Source organism: Lucilia cuprina, chromosome 6, assembly GCF_022045245.1.
Source record: "Lucilia cuprina isolate Lc7/37 chromosome 6, ASM2204524v1, whole genome shotgun sequence".
Lineage (NCBI taxonomy): Eukaryota > Metazoa > Arthropoda > Insecta > Diptera > Calliphoridae > Lucilia > Lucilia cuprina.
This window is the reverse complement of record NC_060954.1, coordinates 47,502,450-47,507,877: the sequence shown is the minus strand read 5'-3', so window position 1 is coordinate 47,507,877 and position 5,428 is coordinate 47,502,450. Positions and strand designations below refer to the sequence as shown.

Genomic DNA, 5,428 nt, shown 5'->3' with positions numbered 1-5,428 from the left:
TATCTATCTATCTATCTATCTATCTATCTGTCTATCTATCTATCTATCTATCTATCTATCTATCTATCTATCTATCTATCTATCTATCTATCTATCTATCTATGAATAAAAATTCTTCAATTCTGAACTAACAGGTTACTTTTTTTCTTTAATCAGTTTATTAAAAATGAATTTTTTATACAGTCTCTTCTTTGCAAATTTAAATTAATTTAAATGTTAACGGATATTTAAAGTCTGACAGACAAAACATAAATAATAAAAACTGCCATTAAATGAATAGCAAAATTATCAAATAAAAACAATTTACATACACATACATATGTACATATGTATGAAAATACACACTACGTAGAGAAACGAATAATTTTTAATGAACTGCATAAACAGAAAATAATGTACGTAAACAACAACAATACAATAACAACTTAGAGAAAATCAAACAACTACAGATGTTGTTGCTGGGGGCCTTAAAAGATCGAAAGAGAAGAAGTTCAATTAGTTTACATAAAAACAAACGAAAAAAACTGAGAAAATCAACAACAACAGAAACACTCATACTCAAATAAATGACGTTAAACAATAATGCAAATAAATATGCAGTTTGCAGTGGTGATACAAACAACTAATGTAGTTGATGTTGTTGTTATTGGAGGTGTTTTTGTTTTTTTTTTGAAGTGTTAAGAATACAGGGATAGGGGAATAGTAGAAAAAACAATATTTCTTTTTAATAAACAAACGTGTATCCAAAGTCCAATCATATGTTTGTAGTGTAGACATTTGCAAATGTGAATAGAAAAAAAAAACAAATGAATAATAGCAAAAGAAATTTAAAATGAAATTGATGATTATTAAAGAAGAAAGTATGTATAATAAAAAAAAAAACTAGACAATTTTCTAAATAGATTTTTTTAGGTAGGTATAATTTAATTAATAAAATAGGTATGTATGAACGAATGTTTTTACCTTCCGTTTGAAAAAAATAGCTGCTGCTTGCAATTTGTTTAATTTTCTTTGTTGCAATTTAGGTTTTTTTCTTAGAAAAACTAGCGAGTTTCCGTTTTTTATAAAAAATTGTATTATTAACAGTTTTTTTCTGTAACTCTTTTTTCAATTCACTATATAAAACTCACTCTATTTCACAATGTGTTTTCTGAATTTCACTTAAATTTTTGCTTAAAAACTGTGCATTTTTTAATACAACACTTTTTTTTACAAAATTTTCTTAAATTTTATAAAAATCTAAAAATAATATTTGTAATTAACTTGTTTTTTTCTTTTAATGCTGCTTAGTTTTTATTTATGATTTAATAGGGGTTATTTTCTTTATACTTTAACTATTTTTCTTTATTTTAGGGTTTTTCCCTATAGTATTTTTTGGGTTCTTTGTTTTCTAAAAAAAATTGTTTCTTGTAGTTGCTCCGACAAGTGCGATTATTAAACTAAAACTTGCGCGTTGACGACCTCGAATGTTATAAGAAAAATATAATACAGTCAGCCGGAGCCAGAGTCAACCAACGAACGAGCGAACCATAGCAAAATTCAATAAAAACACAAACAACAAATACACCACACATTATACCACAACAACAAAAAAAACCAAAACAAGAAAAAAAAAATTGTTTAATCAAATTATTTTTTACTACTACTAACAGCTGCACAAATGAGTAATACTTTTAGTAGCGCACTCTCTATCTAGGGAGCTCACTCTCTCTCGCTCTTTTTGTTGGGGGGTTTTGCAAAAATACCAAACAATAATTTGTAAACAAAAAAACAAAAAAGCTAAATTTTTTTAAATTCTCTTATGTCAATTAAATATGTACTCTTAATGATCATTATCATAAGAAAATTGTTCTCATTTAAAGCTTTTATTGTTGATAAATTTTAAGGTGAACATACAATACATACATATGTACTATATAGCTACGTAATTAAGTGCGAACAAAGGCAAAACATACAAAAAAAAAACAAAACAAGTTTTTCTTGTAAAACAACTTTTTACTATTTCTCATACACAATCTATTATACATAATTCTTTTTTATGTTTGAGAAATCTAAAGTTGTTTTGATCTTTTTAAAGAACGTCTGATTAACAACAACAAAACCAATAACAACCGACAATAAGTCTTTATTTTGATTTTTCTAAGATTGGGGGGTGTGTTCGATTTTGTTTTGGTATAGCCTATTTTACTTATGCGTTCTTTTTATCGTCTACTCTATATTCTGTGTTCTGTTAGCAGTTATAGTCTAAAGTCTAGACTTAAGTTTAAAGACTAATCTAAAGTCTAGCCTTAAGTTTAGTCTAAAGTCTAATCTAAAAAGTAGTTTAAAGTTTAGTCTTAAGTTTACGCTTAAGTCTAGTTTTAAGTTTAGTCTAAAGACTAATATAGAGTCCAGTTTAAAGTTTAGTCTAAAGTTAACGCTTAAGTCTAGTCTTAAGTTTAGTCTAAAGACTAATATAGAGTCCAGTTTAAAGTTTAGACTTAAGTTTTCGCTAAAGACTAAAATCTAGTCTAGTCTATAGTCTAGTCTATAGTCTAGTCTATAGTCTAGTCTATAGTCTAGTCTATAGTCTAGTCTATAGTTTAGTCTATAGTCTAGTTTATACCCTAGTCTATAATATAAACTAAAATCTAGTCTATAGTCTATGGTCTAATCTAAAATCTAGTCTTTGGTCTAGTCTCTAGTGTAGTATATAGACTATAGTCTAGTCTACAGTCTAGTCTATATTCTACAGTGTAATATATTTATAGTCTACTCTTGTTCCATGTGTTGATTACAGTCTAGTCAATAGTACATTCCAGTATATAGTCTAGTCTATATTTTAATCTACAGTCTAGTCTATTGTCTAGTCTTTAGTCTAGTCTCTTGTCTAGTCAATAGTATATTCTATAGTCTATTCTATAGTATAGTCCTTAGTCTAGACTATAATCTATACTATAGTCAAGTCTATAGTCTAAACTATAGTCTAGTTTATAATCTAGTCTTCAGTCTAGTCTATAATCTAGTCTACAGTCCAGTCTCTAGTCTAGACTATAGTCTAGTATATAGACTGTAGTTTAATCTATGTATAGTATATTCCTGTTTTATGTGTAGACTACACTCTAGCCAATAGTACAGTCCAGTATATAGTATACAGTCTAGGATATACTCTAGTCTATTGTCTAGTCTATAGTATAGTCTATTGTCTAGTCTATAGTCTAGTCTATAGTCTAGTCTATAGTCTAGTCTATACTCTAGTCTATTGTCTAGTCTATAGTCAAGTCTATAGTCTAAACTATAGTCTAGTCTATAATCAAGTTTATATTCTAGTCTATAGTCTAGTCTATAGTCTAGTAAATAGACTAGTCTATATTCTAGTCTATATTATAGTCTATATTCTAGTCTATATTCTAGTCTATATTCTAGTCTATAGTCTAGTTTATATTCTAGTCTATAGTCTAGTTTATAGTCAAATCTATAGTCTAGTCTATAGTGTAGTCCACATTTCAATATATTATCTGTAGTCTAGTCTATAGTCTATATATAGTCTAATATATGTACAGTTTAGCCATTTACATATACACTGTAGTCTACAATCTAGTCTGTAGACTATAGAGTCTAGTATATATGTAGTTAGTCTAGAGTCTACTAGTGTATAGCCAAGTCTATAGTCTGGTTTATAGTCAAGTATAACATCTAGTTTATAGTGTAGTCTACAGTCTAGAATATCCGAAAGAAAAGCCTATTTTTGACCCATACTAATGTGTAGCTAAAAACATGATTATTTATTTATTTTTCTAAACAATCTTAAATATTTCAAATTTTTTTTTTTGTGGAAAAATTATTACTCATACTATATAAAAATATATATTTTTATAACCTTAATTATTTATGGTAAAATTATCAAATTTTGTTTATACTATAGGTAGGTATTCTTTATTGTCGAACAATAAAGAAAATAGAAGAACATTTTTTATGAATGAAAACATAATAATAATCATAAACAACTGTTAAAGAAGAAAATCAGTTTAGAAGGGAAATATAAAGAAAAACTGAAAAATATGTATATATGTATGTATATTTGTATGGTCGGACGAAAAAACAAGGTCAGACAGTCTATAAGGAAGAAAATGTATAATACATATATAACACAGATAGGTATGCAAAAATTTAAAAAAAAAAAAAAAAAAAACATGAAAGTGTGGGGAAATGTTATTAAAATTTGTAGGATGTTTACGAAATTTTAAACAATTAAGAGACCCCTAGTGGTACAAAAAAATATAAATATGTAGTGATCAGTTATGATTACAAAAAACGTGGGGGTAACAAGAAATTTTTTCATTTTGTATACGTAGAATTTGTTTATAATGAAATGTTTTAAATATATACTAGATACAAACATAAATCGTCTACGACTCAGGGTCCGTAACGACTCAATCGTTATTGAGTTATTGTAATCTATACTAAGTCTACCTTAAAGTCTACTATATAGTCTAGTCTAAGTCTAATCAATATTCTATTATATAGTCTATAGGCTAGACTATAGTTTATTCATTTATATATAATATATTCTTAAGTCTAGTCTACAATGTAGTCTAATGTCTATGACTAGATAGTGTAGTCTCTTGTTTAGTTTATAGTTAAGTCTATACACAGTCCAGGCTTTTCTAAAGTCTAGTGTATCATCTATTCTTAAGTCTCGACTATAGCCTGGTCTTCAGTTTGGTCTATAGCATATTCTACAGTTTAGTATAAGGACTCGACTATAAACTTATTTAGTCTAAAGACTCGTCTATAACATTTTCTACAGTTTAGTCTATAATTAAGTCTATTGTCTAGTCCATAATACTAGCGTAGTCTAGTATACAGTCTTGTATACATTCTATTATATAGTTTTGTATACAGTACAGCCTGTAGTATAGTCTATAGTCTAGTTTATAGCCTTGTCATTGGTACAGTCTATAGTCTAATATATAGTCTAGTCTATAGTTTAGTATACAGTCTAGTCGTTAGTCTAGTCTGTAGTCTAGTCTATAGTTTAGTATACAGTCTAGTCGTTAGTCTAGTCTGTAGTCTAGTCTATAGTTTAGTCTATACTATAGTCCAGTATATAGTCTATTTTATAGGCTAATCTGTAGTCTAGTCTATAGTGTAGTCTTTAGTCTATTCTATAGCGTAATCTATAGTCTAGTTTTAAGTCTAGTCTATAGTGTAGTCAATAGTCTAGTCGATAGTGTAGCTTATAGTCTAGTCTATGGTCTAGTCTATAGTCTAGTCTATAGTCTTGTCTATATTCTAGTCTTTAGTGTAGTCTATAGTCTAGTCTATAGTCTAGTGTATGGTCTAGTGTATGGTCTAGTCTATAGTCTAGTCTATAGTCTAGTCTATAGTCTAGTCTATAGTCTAGTCTATAGTCTAGTCTATAGTCTAGTCTATAGTCTAGTCTATA

At 27.7% G+C, this 5,428-nt stretch overlaps 1 protein-coding gene across 4 annotated transcripts in view; it reads left to right on the top strand.

Moving 5' to 3' along the window:
• The window catches only part of LOC111686718 (phosphatidate phosphatase LPIN2), a 57,188-nt gene that overhangs the window by 24,859 nt on the left and 26,901 nt on the right, over positions 1 to 5,428 (top strand). The gene's annotated exons all lie outside the window — the stretch shown is intronic.